This window comes from Dreissena polymorpha, chromosome 1 (assembly GCF_020536995.1).
Source record: "Dreissena polymorpha isolate Duluth1 chromosome 1, UMN_Dpol_1.0, whole genome shotgun sequence".
Classification (NCBI taxonomy): domain Eukaryota; kingdom Metazoa; phylum Mollusca; class Bivalvia; order Myida; family Dreissenidae; genus Dreissena; species Dreissena polymorpha.
The window spans coordinates 193,731,504-193,742,729 of NC_068355.1; the positions used below are offsets into that span (position 1 = coordinate 193,731,504).

At 36.8% G+C, this 11,226-nt stretch overlaps 1 long non-coding RNA gene across 1 annotated transcript; it reads left to right on the top strand.

Annotated features, from left to right (window-relative positions):
- Nucleotides 1-5,328: 5,328 nt before the first annotated feature.
- Nucleotides 5,329-8,166, top strand: LOC127864439 (uncharacterized). Its single transcript, XR_008041939.1, has 4 exons — nucleotides 5,329-5,620; nucleotides 7,200-7,302; nucleotides 7,662-7,821; nucleotides 8,120-8,166. It is a non-coding gene; the product is annotated as an uncharacterized LOC127864439 (long non-coding RNA).
- Nucleotides 8,167-11,226: the final 3,060 nt, after the last annotated feature.

Below are 11,226 nucleotides of genomic sequence, written 5' to 3' on the forward strand. Positions count from 1 at the left end.
TCATAATTCTAAAATTAGCGCATTTGCAGGATGAGGCGGGTTTACAGGATGTTGGGTTCGAGTGGTTGCGATGAGTTCAAAATATAAAGAAAATAAAGAGACCACCAACAATTTGCTGTCAAGTGTCTAATGGTCAAGATATATTTCGGATTAAACACAAACACACAAGTGTTGGTTTTTTTTAGAATTAATCGCCCAAATCAGCCCAAACGCGACAAAACTCTCGGGAAGATATCAAATTCAGGCGACATACTTTGTCCCACTTTTGCCGAGCGCTCCGGTCCCACGCACTTGTCGTTGTAACCTGAACAATGACCACTATGCACATGCAGGTTGTTTCGAAGTGTATTAATATGAACATTGTCAAATTTCACAAGAAAGATGTGATTTAAATTTTAAAAATAATATCAGAACCTTCGATTGGCAGAAAATAAACAGCTCAGCTTGTAAAACCACGGGGTCATGTAGTTTCAGAGAAAATTAGGTGACTCATTTTTATATTGAAGTATGTATAATCACTGTAACCCCACGCAGGGGTAAGGCGCCTTACTTTCGTTCTACGATGATTAAAAAAAATATTTTGTGATAAAAATAAGGACCTAAATAATCTACCTAGGCAAATATCAGCCTTTGACTCACAATTTGTTATTCACTTAATTAACATATACAAAGAATAAATGGCGTGTTGTATTTTGAATACATACGGTATTTTCGAACAACTATTACCTTCTATTCCTTAAAATGAATATCTGAATTGTAAAGTATGCGTCAGGTGTAAGATTGAAAAATAGTGATGGTAGTAGTAGTAGTAGTAGTAGTAGTAGTAGTAGTAGTAGTAGTAGTAGTAGTAGTAGTAGTAGTAGTAGTAGTATAGTAGTAGTAGTAGTAGTAGTAGTAGTAGTAGTAGTAGAAGTAGTAGTAGTAGTAGTAGTAGTAGTAGTAGTAGTAGAAGAAAAAGTAGTAGTAGTAGTAGTAGTAGTAGTAGTAGTAGTAGTAGTAGTAGTAGTAGTAGTAGTAGTAGTAGTAGTAGTAGTAGTTGTAGTAGTAGTAGTATAGTAGTAGTAGTAGTAGTAGTAGTAGTAGTAGTAGTAGTAGTAGTAGTAGTAGTAGTAGTAGTAGTAGTAGTAGTAGTAGTAGTAGTAGTAGTAGTAGTAGTAGTAGTAGTAGTAGTAGTAGTAGTAGTAGTAGTAGTAGTAGTAGTAGAAGAAAAAGTAGTAGTAGTAGTAGTAGAAGTAGTAGTAGTAGTAGTAGTAGTAGTAGTAGTAGTAGTAGTAGTAGTAGTAGTAGTAGTAGTAGTAGTAGTAGTAGTAGTAGTAGTAGTAGTAGTAGTAGAAGTAGTAGTAGAAGAAGAAGTAGTAGTAGTAGTAGTAGTAGTCACTGATTATACGTTTCAGAAATCATGCATTATACAAATTACACTTTTCAGAAATTATACTTTTTACACATAACACTTTTGACAATTATTATTTTTTATTTTTTTAAATTACTTTTTCGTTGATTCGTATTTTTGAACTGTGTTGAATCAATTTTTTATTACTTTTTTCGTTGATTCGTATTTTTGAACTGTGTTGAATCAATTTTGTATGTGAAATTTTTTATAACAATTAAACGGAAAATGTGCCAGTATAACAATAAAAAAAATATGAAAATATTTAACAACAACTGAAACGACAAAATCTCGCATTGTGAAGGAGATCAAGTTGATGTTTGTGGATCAATGTCCCAATGTTCATTTATGATTAAATTTACATTTCAAAGTGTATGAGGTCCTTACGCGTCCGTGACTGCATTTACTTTCTACAAACAAGGACGTTTGGTCGAATACTGAATTAAAGCAGCAATTTACAGCAATTAAGTTATTGTCACTGTATATGTAATTTTGGTTTGCTGTTGGGCGGAGATCCGGAAAAAACAGAGGACATCCCTCTATCCGAAGAGCAAACCGGACATGCGTATATTAGTTCCCCGGTGATGCCTCTCCCAGCTGCAAAGCGTGGCTCGATGACGTCACAGTTTGACAACCTATGGCGAATTTCGTGTCCGGCCAGCAATAACAACAGGAACGGACGCCAATATTTACCTCTCACTCCCCTGGGTCCGCCCATCATCCCACCGCCACTTCTGGCTCCTCCACTGCCGCCATTTCTGGCGCCCATACAGAACGGGCCCGTGCAGCCGCCATTACCGCTTCCACTAACTACCGGAAACATCGGGTTGAAATGCAGTGCTCGTGTTTATACGCTACATGTGGCATCTTAAAACAAAATTTGTTGTAAAATATGGAACAAAAAACATCTTTATTATCCTGGCGACATTAAAAAAAAATCGGATTTATCCATTAAGAGTCATTCTTCCTGCAACTCCATCCAGCTCCTTCTTTCATAGCATGAAGTATGATTTGGACTCCTATATCACGTTTCGATTTATTCTCCGCCCAAGAAACGGGACGGACGAACGATACAAGCGAAATTTATGATCCGAACTCACTTCGTAGGCATCGCACGCTCGAAAATGACCTCAATTCATCAATTTCCCCACATAAGGCCACTGCATAGACACACTTTAAGTCATTATACTAGTGAAATACATGTTCAATTAAACATACATAGGTCATGCAATATAGAAGTTTAAGAGATTAACTCAAGGTTTTATAACGTCGATTTGCGAATGCGTAATATTTTCTTAAAATAGTGCATATATAATGTAGTACGTATTCATTAAATGTGCGTGTTTTGTATTTCTTAAAGCGGGACTGCACGATTTTGTCAAATCTTTGTGAATTTATATAAAATGTGTAATAAAAAACATATAAGACATATATTTCAATATAAATTAAGATAAAAGTTAAGAAGAACATGTGTCGAAAAATGCGAAATAAGCCAGATATTTTATTCTGAAATCGAAAATGTCTGTATTATAGTCAAATTCGACAGCATGCATATCATGCATGAACGATGTGAATCTAAATTTATTTTTACGGATCATTTTAATTTCCGGCAACGATATCTATTTATACGACACACAAACACCAACTCCGATCCTCATAAAAAAGACGAATGCTTCGGTTATTGTAGGAACATATGTACGAAATATCTTCGTCACAATCGGCTCGGGGAGCTAATCTGTCTGCTGCATTTTATGAAATTGGTCTTCAATGTATACTTTTTTTCTTGCTTATTTTGTGTTCTTGTAACATATTTTGTATCAATTTATTACCATTTAACACATATAAAATTCGTGCAGTCCCGCTTTAATATACATATTACACAAAACTAATTGAGAGTATTCTTCAAAAAGTCGTCGCACACATAAGTCATTTCTTTACATTCATTTACACATTAATGTTATTCAATCGTTTAACCACGGGTGGTCGGACGGAAGGACATGTGCAATTTATCATGTTTCCCATTACGTGTGGGCATGTAAATAAACAGGTCAAAACTTATAATGAAATAGAGACAATGGCGTTGCCTATGTGTTATACCATAACATGAAGTACAAAATGTCATCCACGCATATTGAGAATTTTGATAAGAATACCATCGACGGGGTCATCTGTTATTTGTCTTTTTATTTAAACACCGTATGAGTGTATTTTAAAATTTGCCGCATTAAGACACTATTGAATTAGTTGAATGCTAAACCCATTTCTTTATGAAAGCGGTGATACAACTCGGAACCCCTCGACCAAACGATGGACACTATATTAGCCGCGTTTTTGGAATATTGGGTTTAATACATATGCTTTATAAACGTCTCAAATTAGTATGTGCAGTCCGCATAGGCTTATCAGGGACGACACTTCCCGCCAAGACAGGGACGACACTTCCCGCCAAGACAGGGACGACACTTCCCGCAAAGACTGGTAATTTCGTCTAGAAGACACTTCTTTTAAACAGTAAATTCCTTAAAAGCGGAAACTGTCGTCCCTGATTAGCATGCGCGAACTCCTTTTAACATCATTTATGCATTAAACTCCGTTTTACAAGAACGAGTCTCATATTTTGTTGATGAGGTTACATCAAAAAACGAAATAACAGTACTTTCGCTTTCCGGACACATTGGCCCGAAACAACTAAAAGACGCCCCGCTTACGACGTTAATAGCTCCTCATGCGTCCATCCCGCAAACTGAAGCGCTCCCGTCACTGTCTCCAACCGACGCTGCATTTCAAGGATCACCACTCCCGCCACTGCCTCCGGTTCCTGAACCAGATCCCCAAGAGTCTATTCCAGCACTTGCGCCGTGACCGCTCCCGGATAATGAGAGCCCGTTTCCGCTTGAAGAGCTCATACTGGATGCTGAAGTGGTTGGTTCTTTTGTGGTTTGTTCCAAATTTTGCTGTGATGCGGAATGTTGCGAAGATCCTAGAATGGTATTCGTGGAGAGTCCATACTTTTGCTCTAAAGTGAATATGCTTAAACATGTAATGCATCACCATCAATATCATCATCATCATCATCATCATCATCATCATCATCATCATCATCATCATCATCATCATCATCATCATCATCATAATAATAATAACCATCATCATCATCATTATCAGAACCAGAACATCATGATCATAATCATCAAATGCAATAGCATCCGCGTCGCTACCATCATCAACCGACACATCATCATCATCATCATCATGGATATCTTCAAAATCATCATCAACATCATGAGCAACATGGTTATAATCAACCTTATCATCATCATTAGAAGCAGCCCCAGAAGCAGTAGCACCACCACCTACATCATAATCAATCGGCACCATCATAAACATCATTACTATTCTCATCCTTCTACAATTCTTCGTCAGCATCATCAGCATCATCACTTCCACAAACCCGCTCAAATAAACATCACCCCCACCATCATCATCACCAACACTACCACAGATCAAGCGATAATTCTACACGGCTCTGAATCTACGCATGCGCAAGTCTGACAGCCAGTGTCATCTGTTGTGATGGTTAGCGTGTAGCCATCGTGGCACGACAACATGCACATGTCGTTGCACTTTCAGTACGTGTCGCCGCTGATCGGAAGTGCACCTGGTTCGTGTAAAGTAAATAACATCGATCTTAATCTTCTTAGTTAACTCAAGTTTTGTTTTTAATGCAAACGGCATACATAATACATATCCTTTTGAAAATAGCTAATATACGTTTAGTTGAAATAATGATGCGAAATACGATTGACAAAGATAAGGAACAAAATGCTCAATAAAGCACTCGCTAAACAAAATATATTTAACGCCTTCTTTTTAATAACGATATGAAACGCATCCAAACGGAATACATGTGCAAAACCCTTCTGCATCTTGAAACATATTGATTACCATTCCCTTTGTTGGTCTCATGCGTGTCGGCACTTTCGTTCATCCACCACTTGCTTGGACAATTCTTAGGCGTCGGTGTGCATGCATGACTCGATGACGTCGCCTCTGGTCGCATTGCACAATCGCAGACTCTGCACTTCCGGTTGTCTACAGCCAACGGCGGGCAGCGGTTTTCTTCATTTCCGGAAGTGTTTCCAGAATATTGGAAAAGGAATTGTTGATACGACATGCCACCTCCTACCGACCGGAGCCCCGGTACGCGAGCGAGGGAACTTCCGGGGTTCCAAGGTACATGACATTTAGCTGCGATATTAAACGATTTGACTTTTCATATAATAATACTAAAGGAATTATCGAACTATATTAACTTCTCTTCTCAAACTACATGTTACGGCTAGTTTGACATTTGTGCTTCTAGAACTACCAGTAGAATTGCTACTTAATATTGATGATTGAATAAATACCAAATCATTAATACGTCAACAACAGACAGTAATTGTTTACTGAAGTACGTGCCTGATAAAATCAAGATCTATTAATTAAAAAAATAACGACAAATATTCACAATTACAGCACTTCATAAAACAAAAACAGTATTATCATCACTGTACCATAACAAATAAGTAGAATCAAAATCGACGCCCAAATGGCATCCGACCCATTTGTGAATAACAGCGTCAAGAATAATTATGTCATTATTATTGGCACGAAAACAGCGCTGCACCTCGCGCGTGTTACTATTTTGCAAAAGACGTTGTTTCCGAAAACGTAAAATATAAAAGGGCTGTTCGATGTTTGATAATTATGCAAGTTGCGGATCCGTGGTCTAGTGGTAACACACTGGCTTCACAATCCAGAGATCGCTGGTTCGATCCCCCGCTGCACCTAACCTACTAACTCGTCTTTCGCATGAGACGTTAAACCGAGGTGCAGTGTACTAGGTGCTATACACCGGGCACTAAAAGACCCAGGGTCACCCCTGGAACGGGGTGTCTTCTGTATCTTGCACTATCCCCCGTAACCAACTAACACGTCTTTCTGGCGGCGATGGCCATATGGGAGACAATCCCGGTGCACTCGATAAAAAACAACAACAACAACGATAATTATGCAGTAAGACGCTTACATGGTTACCATATTAAACACAATTGAGTTACGGCGTATCAACGCGGCTTTCTGTCATTATGGGCGTAAAGGAAGGCTTTATCAGCCCGTGTTCTTAAAATGCGTGACAGTTACTCGAAGAATACATTCAGATTACGGTTAGTTGCGTGACAGTTACTGGAAGAATACATACAGATTACGGTTAGTTTTAGTGATATTCGACCCTATGTTGGCTCGACTGTTTCGAATGTTTGCGCTTTAATTATAATACATACAGTTCCGTTTTCTGGCTAGAACTGGTGTCAGATTTCCGAACGCGCGATTGAAGTTGAACTATAGGAAAATGTTTGATAACAGATATATGTTCAAAATTTGAATTGCTAATGATCTGCTGTTGAAAATATGTAATAACCGACATGTACCTATACATTATTAAGAGATGCTTAACTTAAAAAAAGACAAATAAATAATTTCAGTACTCTAAAATTCTTTCGTGAGGGTTAATACAGTTGTGTTCTGTGGTGATATTATTAAACATAAGTATTTACGTTATGATGATTGTGTTTCTTTCTCAATCTAAACTTCTTTAAATCATCTAAAATGACTTAAGGCCAGAATTGTATTAAAACAATTCTTGGTGTTTTCCACGCTTCCTTTATTTAAAACTGGCCGTAACTATGTTCATCTTTATCTTGTTTGTTGGAAACTACACAATACCTGAAACGGTAACACATCACATGACGCATATTTCTCTGGGCTGCAGGTTTCTCGGTACAACAGTGGAGAGTTCTTCCGTACTGCCTCTGCTACAGAGTCTGGTGCAACAACTGAGTATGCTGGGAAATCAAAGCCCACGAAGCGGCCTGGTACGTGTATCATTATCATCACGATAAAGAACATTCTTTTTGAAAGATGAATAGTTTATTAGTGCCAGTTGTATTTGTAATCTAACATTAAATGCCAAGCAAAAATACTTGTAAGTCAGTAAAGCATCATTGAATTAATTGGGAATTCATTATTTTCTTTTAGTAATCAATCTCATGGGTAATCCTAAGTTATAACCGTTCCGTCCAAAAAGTCTTCAATCAGGATCATATTAGTCGACAAGTTTGAAGTGAGTAGAAACTTGAACGTTTGATGCAAACCAGAAATTACACAGCTAGGTTTTTTTTCAATAAATTATTTTGTATAACGCTATACTGACATTTTGTTCAATTCTGATCAGCTGTCGTTTGACGAAGCCATGCTTTGGCGCTCGTTCGACCCGCCGTCACGGACAGTACTGCAGACGACAGTCCGTACCTCAGTCGACTTCCTGTTCAGTCGTCTGGAGAAACTGCACGGCCGGATATTGGTGTGTCGCGCCTTGGGATATTTTACCTTAGGTGGGGGTTGAGTATCTTGTATTCAAGTCTTGTTCTGGGTAAACTGGCATTAAAGCACTTAATTCGGCCTTAACTGGATTTTTGTTAAGAAGAGATTGTATACTAACCAAATAAAAGCGGAAAATGTCTTCCCTGATAAGCCTGTCCGGACCACACATGCTCATCTGGGACGGCACTTTTCGCACATGCATTACGACCAACTTTCCCAGAACGAGGATCACTTGTTTTTCTACTTGCCAGCACATTAATGGAAGTCTCGTTTAGCAAAAATCTAGTTCAATATGGATATTTACTTCAGCCAATAACGGAATCACCGAGGTGGAGCTTGATGACGTATTAAATGACGTCTACACCTACTGGACACCGCCCATGCGCAGACTACCCCCTCTACTTCTCGTGTGCATACGGGCGGACATCGACCAATATTTCGGTACTGAACTTTACTGTTATTTTCTCGTTTGAATTTAATGTTTTACGAACGTCGAGCTGATGAGAAGACAATGATGTTATATGTACTATGGCGATTTATATTGGGATTTCCAATGCATTATCAGCATCGCATATGATTAAAATTAAGATAAAGCGGTTATCGCAACGCGGTTGAACGTCTTCCTTAAGAACTTGTGATCATAGGTTCGCTTCACCTTGATGCTTGCAGATTGCAGATTTCTGCTGATAAACACTTAGTTCAATTGTCTTTAAGTGACTTGCTTATGACTTTAGTATCCGCGGGAGTTGTAAATTAGCTACATTCTGCATGTAATAAGTCAAGGCATTTAAACAGTACATGTACTATATACACACTGCGCGTTTTATCGGCGTAAGCTGTATTAAGCCAGCTTTTCACCCTGACTTGACCTTTGTAAGTGTCCAATAATACTCAAATAAAATTTCCCGCGGCTAGGTACGAATGAATACACTTCATTTATTCCATTGGCTGATTTGAGTATAACACCAGAACATTGGAAACATATCCGCGTCTTTGTAACACTGTTTTACTGCATGAAACAATTTTATCTCTTATGAAAAGGCTCAATAGATAGAACAGTTTTACAATCAATGTTCGACATAAATACAGTTTGTGCGTTCACCTTTTATTTTCAGAGAATTACCCAGCGCAAAAGCGTTTATACTAAAGGCTATGTTGTCATATTTAGTACTTACTTGCATTGCATTTCAACTCGCGAGGTTTCGGGTCAATTCGCGGCCATTTGTGAAAGTCAGAGTTTATATACAGTTCATCACCGGAGTTCGCAGAAGGGGTTGCGATCATTGTGTTACACCGGTCTTACTGACAATAACGTAGTGACTGTAATGCATTGCATTCCAATCCGCTAGGTATCAAGGTCAGTTTGCGGTCAGTTGCAGAAATCTTTATATAAACGCCGTCTCGTAAACTTTGTGCACTTGAAGTCTGTTTTGATCAGAAAGATACTAAATAAAGATATTCGGCGATATTATTGTGGTATGTCAATCATCGATTTTTAATATGGTTTCAACATTTGCATGATAAGGACCAATTTTGATAAAATTAATTAGAAATATTTATCTATTTAGACCAGTTTATTAAACATGAGCACAATAATTCACTATACTATAATTATGCAATTAAATAAGATTCGAGTATTGCCGGCTGACCTATATGCACTCGTTTATTTTCATGTTTCTTGTGTTTTTCTATTCTGTAAATATAGATATCTGAGTAATAATATCACATAAAGCAAAATAAGCCACGAAATCTGGCGCAACACCCCGTAATTGATTTGCTTATGATGTAGCTAAGAACTACGCAGAAAAAAGGCATCCGCTACTTTTTGTCTCATAGAGATAACTTTTGATCGTTTATAAACATCGACCACAATCAACGCCGTATATCTTTTTTAAAGATATTTCTTGTTTTCAATGCTCTGTGATTGACTATAGACCGTTCCATAATTTAGTAATTACATTATTATCTCCCCTGAATTCTCTCCGCGTCCGCCATTACTGCTGCTTAACAATCGGTAACATATATAAGAGAGCACTGATTATTCAACGGATGAATTTCTTTCTAAATTCTAAGGCCGTCATTACATGGTCTTGGTTGTCTTGGAAAACTAACACATTGACACATTAAAAAAAGCATTAAATTAAATGCAATATTTTTCATTTTATTATTTGAATCAATCTTTAAATCGTGTATGCCTTTGCATTCCAGTGTTTTTAATTGCCCCCTTTATTCTGCATGATCCGATTATCTCGTTTTCATCAGATATTGTCCAGACTTAACTAACCACATGGTGTTATAAACCACACTGGGTGGCAGATGACAGTCTGGTCATTAAACACAATTGATGATGCCACCATTTCTCATCTTCCTGGTAGTATTTAGCAGTCATTTGGTAAGATAATTTACCTCCGACATACTTAACAGTTGCGTAAATTAGATATGTTACATATTTTACAAATTAAAAGTTATGTCCAATATAGAATATCAGAAATTGTACACCGTAAAGATACTAGCCCGTTTAATTTATGAAAAATAAAGTATTAAAAAAAATATTAAAATAAAACATTTAACGTATTTAGCGGGTATCGGTTAATTAAAACTACGTCATTCCGTATGAAGATTTAATGTTACGGCAATGCACGAACGATATCATAAAAACAAGAAATTACATTTGACACCAAACAGAGGTAAAAAAAATATTTAAAAAATATATATGTATATAAATATATGTGTGTTAAAATGTTAGATATGTGTCACTCATACTCACTAGCAACGAGTTTTCAATATAAATGAATACACAGTTCAATTTGCATCATATGAAGTTGTGTTTTTTCAGTTGTATGTTAATATTCCTCAATAGCGTCATTCTTTGTACAAAACCCATCAAATTAAAATTACATGTAAATACTGTCATGTCCTTTGCTTTTAATATGGCTTTGTAGTATGTTTATTTTCAAAGCACTCCTATCACTTTCTAATACTCATTTATTTATCACACTAGCGTACTCATGCCATTGATAATTATATTTTTATAATTAGATGTATTACTATTGTAATTTATTGAAGCTTTTCGGCAAAAAAATATTACGGCTTATGCATAGAGCTCTTTGTTGTGTCAAATTGTCGGCCTTTCAGTCTTCAGATAATCTTTAATTTGATGCTTATGCCGTGTTTTTAAAGTTGCAAATAAATGTATTAATAAATTCGTTTGGCGCTTAATAATATATTTTTGAAATATTATTTAGGTGTTTTTTTTCGGAGTTTTTTTATGTGTGGATTAATTGACTAAACATTTGGTGTCGTTATCCATATGTTTTGCGTTACTTCAAAGACCTATAAAATACATTTTTTTGTATTTTTAGCTTTATAGCTGTTAAATGATTCAAAGATGAAAATATAGATATATCATATATCAC